General features: G+C 43.3%; 1 protein-coding gene across 1 annotated transcript in view; it reads left to right on the top strand.

Moving 5' to 3' along the window:
- The window catches only part of LOC126101510 (NACHT and WD repeat domain-containing protein 2-like), a 1,881,963-nt gene that overhangs the window by 815,597 nt on the left and 1,048,090 nt on the right, over positions 1-18,276 (top strand). The gene's annotated exons all lie outside the window — the stretch shown is intronic.

The following is an 18,276-nucleotide window of genomic DNA, read 5'->3' on the forward strand; positions in this document are numbered from 1 at the left end:
ATACATTGTGATGAAATGGTGGGCAGCAGTTTATGGTCTTGTTTGTGCACTCTAGGTAAAGAAATACGGTAAGCTTTACCTGTGTTCAAAGGAACAGGGTGGCGACTTAAACGACTGTAGTAAAAGTACAGTGTTGGTGGGCCGACAAAGCATGTTGTTTCTGGGGAACGATGAAGAGACATTTCCAGACAGCTGCGTGTAGCGATCGCATTGTGAAAAACACATCAGCTTTGGCGCCAGATAGGGGGCAGACGTCCAAGTATACTGCCTAGCGCTTAAAAGTCGCCAACAGCGCATTGTAGGCCTTGTTAGTGAGCAAGCTCCCAAAAGAAATGTAAATGTTTTGCAAATGTCCGTGGGACAGGGAAACTGGCGCCCAGACGTCCTGACACTGTTTCAAAACATGTTTTTGTGAATGTGAATTTATGGCCATTCTTTGCAAACTTTGAAATGGACACAACAGGGAAGATAACAAGCTGTTCATGGAAGGCTGTGCTTTCACCCTGTATTGTGTTAGTAAAAGACATGGTAAACACGTGGGAAAGAGACCACAAAGCTGAATTCTTTTCCATTTTCTGCCAATTAACTTAAAAGTCTGTGATTGGTCAAATCGATTTGCAGTGCAAAGACCATTCTCCGAGCTTAGAATGCTGGACCCAAGCTCGTGATTGTCTTATGCCAAATGGGGGAAGGCAAGAAAGAGAAATGTGCTTTTGGAACAGAGCTGAGGAGGAAATGGGGAGAAAGCAAGAAAGGGCACTCTTCTACAAGTCTTTTATACTGGCGCTTCGCAAAGTAAGGAACTGCAGGTCTCTACCTAAATCGTGAGACTTGTGTCCTTTGCTAGGGTGCAACTTAGAGCCTGTGCCAATCACCTTCTGAACTGTCAGAGCTACTGCTGATATCATCACGGTCACAACAGGTGATGCGTGCGTGTACTTATTTGTCTTGAGTCGGCCTTCTAAAACATTTGACGTATTCCGACACGCACAGTCGTGGCACGGAGTCAAATTGGTTGGGCAGACCAGCAAAGGGGTCCACTTGCACACTTGAATCCATCGGGGTTTCAGAGGCTCACAGGGAAGTACCTGCATTCTGAATTAACCAAACGCGAGACCGAATACTTGCATTTTTCGGGAACGTGCATTTAAACAACAGATTGCCACCGTCCATGACTTCAGTCGCCAAACAAATCGTGGTATGCCGCCTTGACCAGCAGGACGGTAAAGTATTCGCTGCTGCGATGTAGCACTATAATATATATTTCTCGGCACCCTGTTCTTTCGAACCATATTTTATTTCTTTTTTTTATCTTAGAATATAGATGCTTGGTGGTGGTGTAGTCTGATGCCATAGCGTGGATTCTCTTGCATGAAGTGAGATAGAGCGAGTAGTGTTCTGGTTAGTGTCGTGTGTCGATTCCCTGCAAATCACTTTGTCCACCATAGATACCATGTTGGTAAGGTTTTTGTTACATGAAAATGTTTGTGTGATGTTTATTTAATAATTTTGTTGTCTTGTCATGTTTAAAATCAATAAATCGATTGTCAATTGGACTACAACTTCCCCCTGAGTTCTAATTAACAGTTCCGTCCCAATTTTTTTAATGACAGTCTAGATCTGAAACATAAGGAGTAGCTTTTTCACTTGGTGTCCACTGCGTGGATCCTTACTTCAGTTAAATAACCTTCTTTCACGTTTGGCTAGAATGTTATTGGAAATTTGTGCTAAGTTCCTATGGGACCAAACTGCTAAGGTCATCGGTCCTTTGGCTTAGACACTACTTAATCTAACTTAAACTAACTTACACTAACGACAACACACACATCCATGCCCAGGGAGGACTTGAACCTCCGATAATGGGGTGGGGGCTGCTCGAACCGTGGCAAGGCGCCGAGGACCGCATGGCTACCCTGCGTGGCGCTAGAATGTACATTAAATTGTCATTCTTAGGTTCACATCCATTTCTCGTTGTTGCAATCGAAGGAAGGCAAATTTTCACGTGAGACTCACTCCATTCCTTGTGCAGATATGTGGCTAATTTCATTACCCTATTAGCAATCAGACACGTGGCAAAAAAAGGCTCGAAGCACTTTGGGACCTAACATCTGAGGTCATCAGTCCCATTGAACTACTTAAACCTAACTTACCTAAAGACATCACAAAAATGGTTCAAATGGCTCTGAGCAATATGGGACTCAATATCTGAGGTCATCAGTCCCCTAGAAATAAGAACTACTTAAACCTAGCTAACCTAAGGACATCACACACATCCATGCCCGACGCAGGATTCGAACCTGCGACCGTAGCGCCTAGAACCGCTCGGCCACTCCCGCCGGATTTCTCAACCTCGTGTGTGTGTGGGTGTGTGTCTTGTTGCTGGTCGTCTAAAGACTGGTTTTACGCAGCTCTCAATGCCACTCCATCCTGAGAAGGCCTCTACATCTCCGAGTAACTACTGCAACCTACATCCTTCTGAATCAGCTTAGTGTATTCATCTCTCTACGATATTTACCCACCATGCTTCGCTCAAATATTAAATTCGCGATATCTTGATGTCTCAGAACGTGTCCTACCAACCAATTCCTTCTTCTAGTCAAGTTGTGTAATAAATTGCTCTTCTCCCCAACTCTATTCAGTAGTTCATCATTAGTTACCTTATCTACCCATCTAAAAAATGGTTCAAATGGCCCTGAGCACTATGGGACTTAACTGCTGAGGTCATCAGTCCCCTAGAACTTAGAACTACTTAAACCTAACTAACCTGAGGACATCACACACATCCATGCCCGAGGCAAGATTCGAACCTGAGTCCAGACTGTAGTGCCTAGAACCGCTCGGCTACTCCGGCCGGCTCTACCCACCTAATCTTCAGCATTCTCCTCTAACACCACGTATCAAAAGCTATTCTCTTCTTCACTAATTTGGGTATCGTCCATGTTTCACTTCCATACATGGCTAGACTCCATACAAATACTTTCAAAAAAGACTTCCTGACTCTTACATCTGGGCTCGAAGTTAATAAATTTTTCTTCTTCAGAACTACTTTCCTAGCCATCGCCAGTCTACATTTTATATCCTCTCTACATCGACCACCATAAGTTATTTTGCAGCCGAAATACCAAAAATTTACGTAGTACTTTAAATGTCTCATTTCCTAATCTAATTCTCTCAGCATTATCTGATTTAATTCTACTACATTCTATTATCCTCGTTTTCTTTTGTTGATCTTCATCTTATATTCTTCTTTCAAGTATCTGTCCATTCCGTTCAGCTGCTCTTTCCAGTAGTTTGCTCTCTGTCACGATTACAATGGCATTGGGAAACCTTAAGGGTTTCATTTCTTCTCCTTGGATTTTAATTCCTACTCCAGATATTTCTTTTGTTTCCTTTACTGCTTGCTCAATATACAGTTTAAGTAATGATTAAAATAATGGATTGAAATAATTAAATAAGGGATAGGCTACAAGTCTGTTTCATTCCCTTCTAAACTGCTGTCTTCCTTTCGCGCACCTGGACTTTTATAACAGCCATCTGGTTTCTGTACAAATTGTAAATAGCCCTCCCGTCCCTGTATTTTATCCCTGCCACCACAATAATTTGAAAGAGTTCTTCCAGTCAACATTGTCAAAAGTTTTCTCTAACTTTACAAATGCTATAAGCGTAGGCTTGCGTTTCCTTAATCTCTCTTCTAAGATAAGTCACTATTGCCTCGGGTGTTCCTACATTTCTACGAAATCCAAAATGATCTTCCCCGGGGTCGGTTTCTACCAGTTTTTCCATTCGTCTGTGACGAATTCGTGTTACTATTTCCCCACTGTGACTTATTAAACTGATATTTCGGTAATTTTCACACCGGTCCTTACCGGCCTTCTTTGGAAGTGGGATCATTATGTTATTCCTGAAGTCTGAGGGTAAGTCGCCTATCTCACAAGTCTTACACACTAGACTGAAGAGTTTTGTCATGGGTGGCCCTCCCAAGACCACCAACAGTTGTGATAGAATGTTGTCTAGTCTCAGGGCTTTGTTTCGATTTAGGTCTTTCAGTGCTCTGTCAAATTCTTCACGCAGTATCACCTCTTCCATCTCACCTTCATCTACATCAATATTCATGAGTTATCATTTGAAACAAAGAAAGTAAACATACGCTCAAAAACGCATACCTTTAGAGCTATGAGCAATTCTTGATCGTCGATTCCCTGAAACAAGTATCTTCTACTGCAACCTCTTTGCTTTCCATATTTTGCAAAGTGGTATAGTATGGACCAAAACAAGAAAAAAATTTCCAGTAAACGTACGCTCTAAAATGCGTACCATAAAAGTTATGAGCATTTATTCAATAGAAAGATTTGTGTTTCAATGTAGCGAAGATAACAAGTTGTCATTGCTCTTAAGGTATGCATTTTAGAGCTCATATTTACTGGACCTTTTTCCTTGCTTCCGTGCATAATAGAACTTCCCAAAATATGGAAAGCAAAGAGCTTGCAGCTGAAGAGATTTGTTCCAGAATATTGAAGCTCAATAATTGCTCATAGATCGCAAGCTATACTTTTTAGAGTTCATGTTTACTTGGCCTTTTGTTTCAAATGATCAATCCTGTCATAGCCCTTAATATTGAGCATCACTTCTGAAACACCCTGTGTAGTCCTTCCACCTTTCTACCTTCCCTTCACTGCGTAGGACTGGTTTTCCATCTGAGCTCTGGTTATCCATCTGAGCTCTTGATTGCATGGAGGTAGTTCTCTTTTCTCCAAAGGTCTCTTTAATTCTCCTGTAAGCGGCATCTATGTTACTCCTAGTTATATAAGCCTCTACATCCTTACATCTGTGCTTAGCCATTTTGCACTTCCTGTCGATCTCATTTTTGAGACGTTTGTATTCTTTTCGCCGGCTTCATTTACTGCATTTTTAAATTTCTTCTTTCGCCAATTAAATTCAATATCTCTTGTGTTACCCAAGGATTTCTACCAGCCCTCGTTTTTTTACCTACTTGATGCTCTGCTGCCTTCACTGTTTCATCTATCGAAGCTACCTATCCTTCTTCTGCTGAATCCCATTCCCCTGTTCTCGTCAATCGTTCCCTAATGCTCTCTCTGAAACTCTCTACAACCTCTGGTTCTTTCAGATACCATATCCCGAAATTCCTACCTTTTTGCAGTATATTTAGTTTTAATCTACACTTGATAAATAATAAATTGTGGCCAGATTCTAGGTCTGCTCCTGGAAATATTTTACAATTTAAAACCTGGTTCATAAAAATAAGGCTGCAACCCCCCGGTGTCTCCACGTATACAACCTTCTTTCATGATTCTTAAACCAAGTGTTAGATATGATGAAGTTATGCTCTGTGCAAAATTCTACCAGGTGGCATCCCCTTTCATCCCTTTCCCATAGCCCATATTCAGCAACTATTTTTCCTACTATCGAATTTCAGTCGCCCACGACTATTAAGTTTTCCTCTCCTTTAATTACGATATCTGAATAACTTCTTTTATCTCATCACACATGTCTCCAGTCTCTTCATCATCTGCAGAGCTAGTTGGCGTATAAACTAGTACTATTATAGTAGGCGCGGGCTTCGTGCCTGTCTTCGCTACAATAATTCGCGGTAGCTTATCCGCGTTCATATTTTTTTATTCATTATTAAACCTACTCCAGAGTTACCATTATTTGATTTTGTATTTATAACCCTGTGTTCACCTGACCAGAATTTTTGTTCCTCCTGCCACCGAAATTCACTAGTTTCCACTATATCTATCTTTAACCCGTCCATTTCCGTTTTCAGAGTCTCTAAACTTCCTGTCGAATTAAGATCTGACATTCCACGCTCCGGTCCGTAGAACGTCAATTTCTTTTCTCCTGATAACAACGTCCTCCTAAGTAATCCCCTCCCGGAGATCCGGATGGGGGACTATTTTACCTCCGGAATATTCTATCCAAGAGGATGCCAAAATCATTTAACCATACAGTAAATCTGCGTGCCCTCGGGAAAAATTACGCTGGCTGCTGTGGTCGAGCGATTCTAGTCACTTCAGTCCGAAACCGCACTGCTGCTTCGGTCGCAGGTTCGAATCCTGCCTCGGGCTTGGATGTCCTTAGGTTGGTTAGGTTTAAGTAGTTCTAACTCTAGGGGTCTGATGACCTCAGATGTTAAGCCCCGTAGTGCTTGGAGCCATTTGATTTTTTTTTTTAATTACGGCTGTAGTTTCTCCTTGCTTTCAGCCGTTCACAGTGCCAGCACAGCAAAGTTGTTTAGGTTGATGTCAAAAGGCCAGTCCAGTCAATCACCCAGACTGTTCCCCGTGCAACTACTGAAAAGGTTGCTGTCGTCTTCAGGAACCACACGTTTGTCTGGCCTTTCAACAGATACGCCTCCGATTATGCTTATCCATTACGGATATTTTAGAACCGTGACTGTATATTAATGTAAATAAGTTATAATACACAACTGCAACCAGTCACTTTTTTCAATAATAATGCTTTATTACATAGACCGGTTTTTTAACCCTTTCAGGTTCATCTTCAGATGATTTCGGGAGGATCCGGGAAGTTACATCATTACTGGTAGTACCATAATGCTGGGTGCTGGTTCTATGGCATACATTAAAGTGTGACCCATCTTTCTGCCATAGAACCAGCACCCAGCATTATGCTACTACCAGTAATGATGTAACTTCCCGGATCCTCCCGAAATCATCTGAAGATGGACCTGAAAGGGTTCGAAAACCGGTTAATGTAATAAAGCATTATTATTGAAAAAGTGGCTGGTTGCAGTTGTGTATAACTTATTTACAGATACGCCTCCATTGTGGTTGCACATACGGGATAGTTACCTGTGGCTGAGGCACGCAAGCTTTATCACCAACGAAAAAGTCCATATATGTATATATAGCTTCTTGACTTTTTTCACTGCGAACATACAACACACTAATATCCTCCTAAGTTCAAGGGGAATAATTTGCGAGTAAGGTATTAATGGACGAAGATGCACATTGCAGTGTACGTAAGGGATTATTAACGTCGGTCAAGGACCGCTTCCGGATGGCTGAAGCGGTTGAGTTCCGCGTCGAGCGGGAAGGTTCTTGTTTATTTTACTTGCCGCAGTGTCACGTGTGTTGTAACCTCCCCCTCACTTGCCGACCTTAATGACAGTGAAAAATGAAACCGCGTGTACCTAATGGGAGTTTTGGAAAAGCAATCGTCACCGAAGCTAACCTGTCGGTAAAGAGGGAGGAAAGGGTTACATCTAAATGAAAGGAAATGTACTAATGAAACTGGTGGAAATTAATTTTGAAAAGGGGTAAAGTTAATAAAGAAAGTAAATGTGCAGCCATTACGTTAACAATTAACTAGCGGTAATTAGGTATTTGAGATTTGGGGGAAATCACGGTCGCCAGTCCTAAGGACAATTACTATAGTAACTGAAAAAGAAAGGTTATTACACATATAATTAGCACTAGAAGCGTGGCAACTGAAGGTTGACACGTGTAGTGTGAAAACTGAAAGTTTGTCAGAAGTAATAAATTTCGCTACACCCTGACTTAATTTAGCAAAAGAATTAATAAAACCGAAAAATCGAAAGTTAATTTAGTGACTGAAGTTAATAGTGAGCTTTCTTTCTGAAGCACATCGAAATTAAGTAAAATACGGTTAGTCTTGGACTACCTCAACAATCATTTCTAAAGCTACTTGAATCTACGCAATTTAGAAATAAGAGATTTAACTTTGAACTTGAATTAAATGATTCTGAACAATTAGCAATAGTAAAATTTAGTACGTACCAAGCTGAGCTGCAGTCACAGGTACGCTAAAATATGCTAACAAAACTCGCACTCTTAATTTGTGCTTATGTAATCTGAATATTGTAGCCAGCTATGAATACTTTGAAATTAAAGCAGTGAAATCGAATGGTATAATTTTAATGCTGGCGTTTAAATTTCAACGACACTCGGGTTCATTTCGGAAGAGGAAGGGACCCTGCTTGGTAATGCAATTGGGACAATGAGCAACAAAGGTTCATGCTAAGTTGCTGTTATTATAGTTACGAAAATGGTACAGTTTGAAAAGCTGAGGTCTGCCATACAGTTCTAAAACTTTACTTGCGTCCAGTCTTCCTTGTCGGTTGATTGAAGGTTTGAAGCCGTCGGTCGAGGAGGTGGCGACAGTCACTCATTGTCGGCCGTCGCTGTTGCAGAAGCTGGATGTTGGCGCGCCTTCTTCTCGACACGGTCACCAGACGAAACGGGCTCTTGATGTGCGCTAGTTAATGTTTCCCGTCCGCGACACCATGTCAGAAACTATCATCGCAAGTCGAGCGCAATTACATGCTGCCAAACCCCGAAAGCGCGGCAACTCGCGGGAGCGTCACACAACACACCTGCTCCACTCGCTACTCCCGCCTGACTCCTCTGCTCAGCCCGCGCTCCACGCGGCAGAGTTAACACTACCAAAGATCCTACACACTTTGATTCTTCACACGACCTATCGACGTAATCGTTCGATAGCAGTCTTCCCTAGGCAAGACCCAGCGTAAAAATACAAATAATATTTACGAAACAAACCAATTTTACATCGACATAAATGTATAAATATATATATATATATATATATATATATATATATATATACAAACAGTAAAACAATTACAATATACAAAGAGACAGAAATGTCATATCTTGAGGTAACAAAGCAAGGAAAAAAAATAGTACAATAGATGGAAATAGGAGGCTATGCATTTCCGGCGTTACAGTGTGAAGTTCTCCTCGTTACTGTTGTTCTGGCTGCCGAGTGCGTCGTAGCGCCTCCGCTCGGCCTTACTGTTTGTTTGTGTTCGTCTACCTGCAGCGGCGTCGGCCGCTCTTATATGGCTACCATGGTTTCCAGGTGTATTCCACGAAAAGGTACTGTGAGCCTTACTTTCGATAAAACAACCCGACACGTGCAGCTCAGGTCTCAAGAAATCCACGATTGGCTTCTCGATACAATTCATGTGAACTCTGATCAGGTCCACACCGCTTATTTTAATTCAGACGAGTACGTGTTTTACTTGAAATTTATGGATCCCCTTCACGTTGAAAGATTACTGTCTCGACATGGTTCTCCAGTCCCGTTCAGGCATCGCGATAATTCCGTTAATATGGTGTCACTCGCAGATGCTGAAATCGAATATGCCAATGTTCGATTGTTCAACATCCCGCCTGATGTTGACAACTTTCTAAAGGACATATTGACTCCTTGTGATAACGTGAAAAACGTCCGTTATAGTGGAATTCGTTCCATGGAAATCAATGTCAAACGCAATATTCCATCACATTTACAAGAGTGTGGTTACCACGTTCGCGTCATGTATACTAGTCAACAGGGAACCTGCTTTCTATGTAAAGAAAGTGGACACGTTCGGTCTAATTGCCCACGCAGGGTTTTTGTACCGAAAGCCGTCGTTAGTGCAGCGTCGCAAATTGATATTTGCTGATGTTGTTCCATCCACTCCCGCCGTCGGACCCACTTCTGCTTCGGATCATACTGAACAAACAGTGAATTCTGATAATCGTATCAATGAATTTACACCTTTACCTCCGCGACAGATTCAGAATCCTGTTGCCCCAGGATAGAACCTGTAACGATGACAAACAAGCTACGCCGCATTCAGGATGGTGATGGTGTGGATCTGGCTGTGCCTTCTGCCCTTCTGCACTAACCTCCGCATCGATTGTGTCTCCTGCTCCTCTCTATGCTACGATACCTCCCGTCCGTGGTACGGTGAGTTTCAAAGAAGTTATCTCCACCATGCCTCCTGCTCACGAAGTGACTCGTTCTTTGCTGCCTGTTTGTGAAGAGGGAGCGGAGTCCCCAAACCCCGCCCCCCCCCCCCTTTCGTCTTTGTGTCCTCCGTTACAATCTGAGACGATGCAATGTCCTCCTGCTCCTTCGTCTTCAGCCGCTGATGGTTTCCTGAATTTGCGACTACAGCAACTCCTGAGGGGAATAAAATTAGCGACCAAGTATCACATGTTGCATTGGCAGTTCCACAGTTAGGAAGGTAGGAGACGAGGAGACGAGGTACTGGCGGAATTAAAGCTGTGGGGACGGGGCGTGAGTCGTGTTTGGGTAGCTCAGTTGGTAGAGCACTTGCCCGATAAAGGCAAAGGTCCCGTGTTCGAGTCTCGGTCAGGCACACAGTTTTAATTTGCCAGGAAGTTTCAGTTCCACAGAATGCTTCCGCCTTAGTGACTGAAACTGCACTACATGACCCTAGCTCTGAGGGACAAAAAGCTGTGCCTTTGACCCCTCCCACACCTCCGTCTGTAGAGGCCGACATGCCACGTTGCCGACAGAAACAAAGTATAAAACTTCACCGCACGGTACCACATAAGACATCTAATAAAAAAGGTTGCAGTGACGGGGATTCTGGTCCCCCGATGTCTGCCTCCTCTGTGGGGGATCCACATTGGACCTTGATTCTCAGCTATCTACCTGATTCTTCTCGGACGTTCCGTACATCCTTGTATAGCTGTGATCAATGACCAAAGACTATACTTTCCTTTCCTTAAATGTTAATCGTGTGGCATCAGAATTGCGATTGGCTTCGCTGCGTCATTTCATTTATGATTCATATGCAGACATAGTCTTCTTACAGGAGGTGTTATTTAGGCATTTCTCCTTAACTGGTTTTCGTGTGGTCTAAATGTAGCACCTGAATATTCTACGGGGACCGCCTTACTCTTTCGTGGAGGCATTGCTATTGCGTAGGTGGAAATGTTGGATTCCGACATAGGTTGGATTCTGGCATAGGTTGTCAACTTTTTAATCTTACCTTGGTTCTTTTATGTGTACCTTCTGGCACTGGTCGCGCAGTGGATCGTTCGCGTCTTTGTCAAGAGGATATTGTTTATCTGTTGCGTAAGAGTCCTTCGGGTACTGTGTTGGGTGATGGATTTAACTGTGTGTTGCGTCCTGCAGGTCAATCTCCAAATTTTAATTTCTGTCGCGAATTACATGAATTGGTCCTCTCTTTACGTCTCCAAGGAGTCTGGATATGTAAATACCGTACTTAGTTAAATTTATTGCGACTTCTAGTAGCCGGTTAGATAACTTTTCCTTATCATACTACCTGCGCGATTGCATTCTTAATGTTGTAGTCATCCCATCTTCCTTTACGGATCATTGCCCTGTGACTACACACCTCAATCCAGAACGGCAACCAGTCAAATTGTTTCGCATTTCGTGGATGTTAAACGGCTCTCACCTAGCCGACCTCTCTGTCGATGACGTGATGCGAGCCGTGTGGGAGCGTATACAGTTCACCGGGAAGTACTCCACCATCCTTGACTCGGGGACACAGCGCTCAAACTTTGATACTTATCTGTGCTGCCAAAGCGCAAGACTTTCGGAGAACTTACGAATATTACTATTCAATCCTGCGTGAACTTATTGATGCTGCGGATCACGCCCCTCTGCGAATAGCGGATGTTAGGCGTGTGAAGGCAAAATTGTTGACCTTTAAAAGAATACAAAAGGCAGGGTTGAAAATGCGATCCAAGCCACGATCATTGGTGACGGAAGAACTGACTCCCTTACATCATTTCATTCGTCATCAGACCCGTTGCCGAAGCGCTTGTATTCATTCCCTCATGACAGATAATGGACATATCGTATCGGAGGAAGCTGATATAGTGCGTGTCTTACACCAATACTGTGTAGTCATCTACAACATCGATGCGTCCAGTGCAACCCACTTGTCAGCATCTTGGATACGACACCTACACCTGAACAAAATGAAACGCTCTTCGCTGCGTTTCAGCTAGTGGAAGTTTATGAACTTATTGTGGGATCGCCTTCTCAAAAGTCTCCAGGTCTGGATGGACTTCCCAAGGAATTTTACCTGCGGTTTTCGCCGCTGTTGGGTGCTACCTTGAAGTCTCTTCTGAAATAAGTGTTACAGGGTAGAGTACTGCCGACCTCGTTCAAAGTGGGAAAAATTGTTTTATCCCGAAACGCCCTGGACCGGCTTCCTCTGATAGCTTTCGTCGAATTATTTTGTTAAACTTTGATTATACGACTGTGGTGAGGGCGGTTAATAGTAGGATGACGGCACCGATGAGATGTTTGTTGCAAAAGCTGCGTACCTTGGTGTGCCGTTCTTACTCCTAGAGTCGAGTGTCGTGATGTCGTTTCGGTTGTTGCTGTAACGTCCGTCACTTGTGCCCTTGCTTTCCTAGACTTTGATAAGGCATTTGGTCGTGTTAATCACGACTTTCTGCTTCGGATTCTGGATACAGTTGGATTTACTGTTGACACACAGCGAGTGCTCTCAAATCTGTTTACGGGTATTTTTGGTCCGGTGGTTGTTAATTGCCAACTGACGCCCCCCATAAACATTCCTCGGAGTGTCTCAAGGAACCCCATTGTCAATGACTCTGTGTTGTCTCTGGAGCCCCTGCCTCGGATGCTAGCATTCCAACTAGAAGGTTGGACGCTTCCCGGAGGGACTATAGCTGTTCGTGCATACGCAGATGACGTGACGGTTATACTCCGCAATCCTGTGTAGATACCTCGACTGAAGGCTGTAACCGATGATTATTTTCGCAGTTCAGGTGCACTACTTAATGAAGGTAGAGTCAGGCTTCTTACTTCGTGAGGTTTTGATGACGCCGTTGTTCAAAATGGTTCAAATGGCTCTGAGCACTATGGGACTTAACATCTGAGGTCATCAGTCCCCTAGAACTTAGAACTACTTAAACCTAACTAACCTAAGGACATCACACACATTCATGCCCGAGGCAGAATTCGAACCTGCGACCGTAGCAGTCGCGCGGTTCCGGACTGAAGTGCCTAGAACCGCTCGACAACCGCGGCCGACGCCATTGTTCCAAGGGCTACTGTGATGCATATTAGTACGTCTCTCGGTATCATAATTGATCGTTGCCCACTCAAAATAGCGAAGCTCAGCTGTAAGTCTGTTAAAAAGAATTCAGAGAGCAATACTAGAACATGAAACGCGGTTTCTTACACTGCTCTTACTCCGAATACTGGATACACATGTCTTATGCAAAGCTTATTACGTGGCCCTGGTTTATCCGCTTTTCTCTATGATGTCGAAGAAACTAAAGCAATTGCCTGGTTGTTTCTTATGGAAAAGACAAATCTTTCACTTAAGGTATGAGGTGGTCACGAACTCTCGTTCGTTTGGGGGTTGTGCCTGGCTGACATACGAAGGAAGACGCAGATGCTATACGTGCGACGTAGATTTTTGATGATGACTCAAGAAACTCACACATTCACGTCTCGATTAATTGTATCCGCCCTGCTAGTCTTGAACACCCTGTTGATGGTGGTCGCATAAATTATAAGTCAAAACACGTTCGTGACTTCTATCTTCCGGCGAGCTATTTAGGGGCTCTCTTTTTATGGACACTCGTCCCCACCATGAAATTCCTACAGGCTCGTTGGAAATCAGTTCCTTGCTCGAACCTCGTTGAAAGAGGATCGTCACAATCAATATGGACAACAGTTTGGTGCAATATCAGTCTTCCGATTTTACCGATGCGCGTAGCGTCCTCTTGGTATGAGGTAGTAAATAACTTGATTCCAACGAACGAGTGACTTTTCCGTGTTGAGCTTAGCGAAACGGATTTAAGTAGTCGTTTTCCGTCTCCAGATACGATACGACATCGCTTTACTTGGTCTTCTTTACTCGACCTTCTGAGACTTTATACACTATGGATGTCATATTGCGCCCAGATTCTTCCTTCTTTCCACGGTCGAAAACACATACCTTTACGTGGTTTCTGGGGCACTTCGTTCACATGTTATAGAAGGCGAGGGGAAGATCACACGAACTTCATGCAGTACATGATCGCGGCCTATTGGACATGCTTGGCAAATGCCTCGATGTCGAGACCCCTTCGCCAACATGTTGAATCTTGTTTTCCGTTGGCAAGGTGATGGTTAATTTCATTTTTCTGATGATAGGTGTTTTGTTACGTATGTTTTCCATCTGATTTGGTTAGGCTTGTTCTTTCCTAGTTTACCTGCTCATTTTGGTTTGCTTTTTGACTCTTTGCTCCAGTTCAATTGTAAAAACTGTGTTGATGAAGTATATAGACACATGAGCGTTTACAATCCCTGAAATCATATTGGAATTTTTCTTAGTTTTCTGTTTCGAATATATATATATATATATATATATATATATATATATATATATATATATATATATATATATAAGAGAACTTGGTGGTCGTTTTTCGGCTATGTTCTCCGTTTATTGCCTTTCTCCTTTCATTATTGGTTTGTTACTATCATTGATTTCTTCTCCCATTTGCAGCTTATATTACATGTTGATCTACTGAAGTTCCATGGTACTACCAAGTCACTCAATTAATAATAATAAAAAAAGCCTCTTAAGACAAGCGCTCATGATAACCGATAAATCCTGTTTATAGTCCCGGCCCGGGACAAACTTTCACATTTCGCCATTGCATTACCACAGTGCTCTTTGCGGCGGGAATTCAAGAATTCTCACCGGGCCATTCCCTATTTTAGGTAAGAGTTGATAGATTTTTTGCGCAAGATAGCTAGTTACAGAGTAGAATGCAGTTATAATTTATGCAGTTTGTCAAGGTAGTTGCCTTCATTTATTTGAAATTCCTTTTGCGACTGTGAAAAAGAGTGCAATATGAACTCGCCAAATTGTACAACTCAAAAAACAGATTAAAGTAACATTGCAGTAAAACAGAAAACACAGTAGAAACGGAGACATTCATAACGCAATGTTGAGGGCGAAGAAGAAAGGCGTAACTGCTGATACCAGCAAGTTTGGTGAGTGTACGGAATACGTTGATTCCCTAACATCATACACAGCACATACGATCACCATTTTCACTGTTGTGCAGATATTTTCAGCGCAATACAAATGAAACAATAAATCAGGGTAATAAATCAAACGAAATCTAATTACTTTGTTACAAGCTAAAGATGACAACGAGTCTGTTATCCGAAAATACTCATAAAATATCCCTGACAATCTCCGAAATATTGTCCTCGGTACACGCATAGTATCCCTCCACCGTGTACAGTCAGTGTAGAGAAACGCTTAAAGAAACAGAGTTCGCGTGATAACGTAAAACAAAGTATAGTGTTGTAGATGGAGAGATGTTCAATAAAGAGCATATCGCTATCAAGAGAGAAATGCATGAAGGGTATTATCGAAGTATCTCTCATAAAAGACAAAGATATTATGATACTACGTGAAAGTAGTGGTAACAAACGAAAATCCAGGAATATTGTCCCAGTTAGCCGTCCGGTGTGACCGAGCGGTTCTAGGCGCTTCAATCTGGAACCGCACGACCGCTACGGTCGCAGGTTCGAATCCTGCCTCGGGCATGGATGAGTGTGGTGTCCTTAGGTTAGTTAGGTTTAAGTAGTTCTAAGTTTTAGGGGACTAATGACCTCAGATGTTAAGTCCCATAGTGCTCAGAGCCATTTGAACCATTTCATTGTCCCAGTTAAATTATCGCACGGTAGTAAGGATGTCATACACATATCAGAGGTTTAGGGGAACAACCGTTATCGATACAACTGGACATGCCGCTCGGTTTATCCGTGCGGTCAGGGTCGTGTTGTCACGGGCCGCGCGGCTTCCCCCGTCTGAGGTTCGAGTCCCCCTCGGGCATGAGTGTGTGTGTAGTCCTTAGCGTAAGTTAGATTAAATAGTATGTAAGCTTAGTGACCGATGACAGCAGTTTGGTCCCATAAGACCTTACCACAAATTTCCAAATTTTCCAACTGGACATTGGTCCAGGAGTTAGTGGAATCGCTGTCAGATTCTACACTGAGTTTGCGGATGAGTTAGTCCCTCTCTAAACCATAATCCAAAATTCCTCGAGGAAAATACTCTGCCCAATAGTTGGAAGACGGCACGGGCCTTACAACTACTGGGCACAAGTACAAAACTACCGTGCCGTAGCCCAGACATTAATTTGTTGTAGAAACTTGGAACATATTCTAAGCCCTGATATAATGAGGTATGACGAACAGAATGACTTGCTTCACACCAGACAGAATGGGATGAAAAATCGACGACCATTTGAAACCGAACTCGTACTCCCCTAACATGACATCCTGAAAGCCACGGATTAAGGCAGCCAGATAGATGCAGTACTACTTTACTTCGAAAAGGCAGGTGACGCAGTGGTACACCTATGCTTAGAGCTGACAGTTTGCCGATGTAGGTACCTATATTGATGTACTCTGAAAAAAAGCAGCACAGTTTTTGAGTCGGCTGTTCATAAGGTTTCAAAGCCTAGCAAATGTTGCAACGTGCTTTAGATGATTAGAAAAATAAAATTATGCATTTCACAGAACGTAGTATCCCGAGAGTACAATATTCACGAGTTTCATTGGAAATCGGACAGCTCACACCTGGGTGTAAAAATGTATAGGGGTATGAAATAAAATGATGACACAGTTCAGTAGCGGATAGATCGGGTGGTAGGCTTCGCTTCTACGGAGGAGACTGTTAATAAAACTCTCATGCAGTCTTAGAACATTGCTCAAGTATGTGCAACCTGTGCGGATCAGCACTCAAAGGGGATACTGAAAGTATGGAGAGAAGGAAAGCATGGATGGTCACTGGTTTGGAATTTCTTGGCAAAATTAAAACTGCTTGCCAGACCGGACTCGAACCTGGGTCATTCACTTCCCGTGTGAAAGTGCTTTACCAACTGAGACATCCGAGGGTGGCTCTTGACCTATCCTCGGAGCCTTAATTCCACCAGCTGTCATAAAATTACGCCGGCGAAGTCAAAGTTCGCATGTTCGAGTTCGGATCCACCACACAGCTTCTGTCTTCGAGGAAATTTCGTAACAGGGCACTCTCCGTTCCAGAGTGGAAATTCATTCAGGTCATAGTTTTGTTTGACCCTTGATAGAGCGTCACGGAAATACTGACGAAACTGAACTGGTATGCACGTGGAGACAGATGCAAACGATCCCGATAAAGGCTACTGAAAATGCTTAAGGAACTAGCTTTAATTATCACGTTAGGAATAGACTAAAACCCCTATGTTTCATTGCCATAGTGATCGCGAGGACGAGATTAATTACAGCGCGCACTGAAGCATTCAAACAGTCAATGGAGTGGGAAAATGCCCTAGTTACTGGTACAGTTCGAAGTAACTTCTGCCATGCACTTGAGAGGATGTAGATCTAGCCGTAGAATGACGGTACGGTGGCATTACTGACAGCAGTCATACTGAAGTTATCTCTACTGCGCGGTCATTTGTGCCGTAAGCTAAGAATAAATAAACATTCTATCAAGTTCTTGTTTTTTTTATCCGAAGCTCAATATTACATCAGACCTTAACCGGAATCGTGTACTCGGGTAGAAACGACACTTCAGTTGTGAATTTGGGTGTCTACAGTTTGGGCCTCGCTCAAAAATCTGAGCATAAGCCAAAAATTGATGAGACAAAACATTCCGACCACAGTCCACCCCGAGACTGAATGCCTCCTGGTTGCGTTCCGGGCACGTGACGCAGCGAGAAAAGAATGTAATCGAAAGAGAGAAGAATCAGTAATCATTACAGCGAGAATAGAGGCCGAAAATTCGGAAATCAACTGATTTAAGCGGTTTTGACGCATTGTTGTGGCGCTGCGGTTGGAAACGAGTATCTCTGGAACGCCGAAGATGGTCCCCTTTCGCCGTAATACCGTGATGAGCGCTTATGGAAGGCGGTTGAAAGAATGTGTAACAACGAGTGCGTTTTACGGTATTGGACGATAGAATCTCATCACAAAACGTAGAAGATAGGAAGCGAACTCTGGCAGGGCTAACGACATACTACAATGGTGGTGCAAGTACAAGTGTTTCGTAACGCACCGTTTAAAAGGCATTGTTGAACATGGAGGTCCACATCACGCGAGCCCTATGTGTTCGAATCGATGGAAACGTGTCGCCTGTGGAATGAATAGCATTTTTTGCAACACCAGGTCGATGGTTGCGTCCCTACACGGCTTCATCGGGACGTATGGCTGTTTGAAACGTGAACCGCGCCACAGACGGAGGCCAGTGAGAGCAGAACTGTGCTCTGGGGTACATTCAGTCGATCTTCTATGGGACCTACGATAGTACTCGAAGACAATGTGGAAGCAGTGAATGCCCGCATCTCGTGGTCGTGTGGTAGCATTCTCGCTTTCCACGCCCTGGTTCCCGGGTTGGATTCCCGGCGGGGTCAGGTATTTTCTCTACCTCGTGATGGCTGGGTGTTGTGTGCT

Source organism: Schistocerca cancellata, chromosome 9 (genome assembly GCF_023864275.1).
Source record: "Schistocerca cancellata isolate TAMUIC-IGC-003103 chromosome 9, iqSchCanc2.1, whole genome shotgun sequence".
Taxonomy (NCBI): domain Eukaryota; kingdom Metazoa; phylum Arthropoda; class Insecta; order Orthoptera; family Acrididae; genus Schistocerca; species Schistocerca cancellata.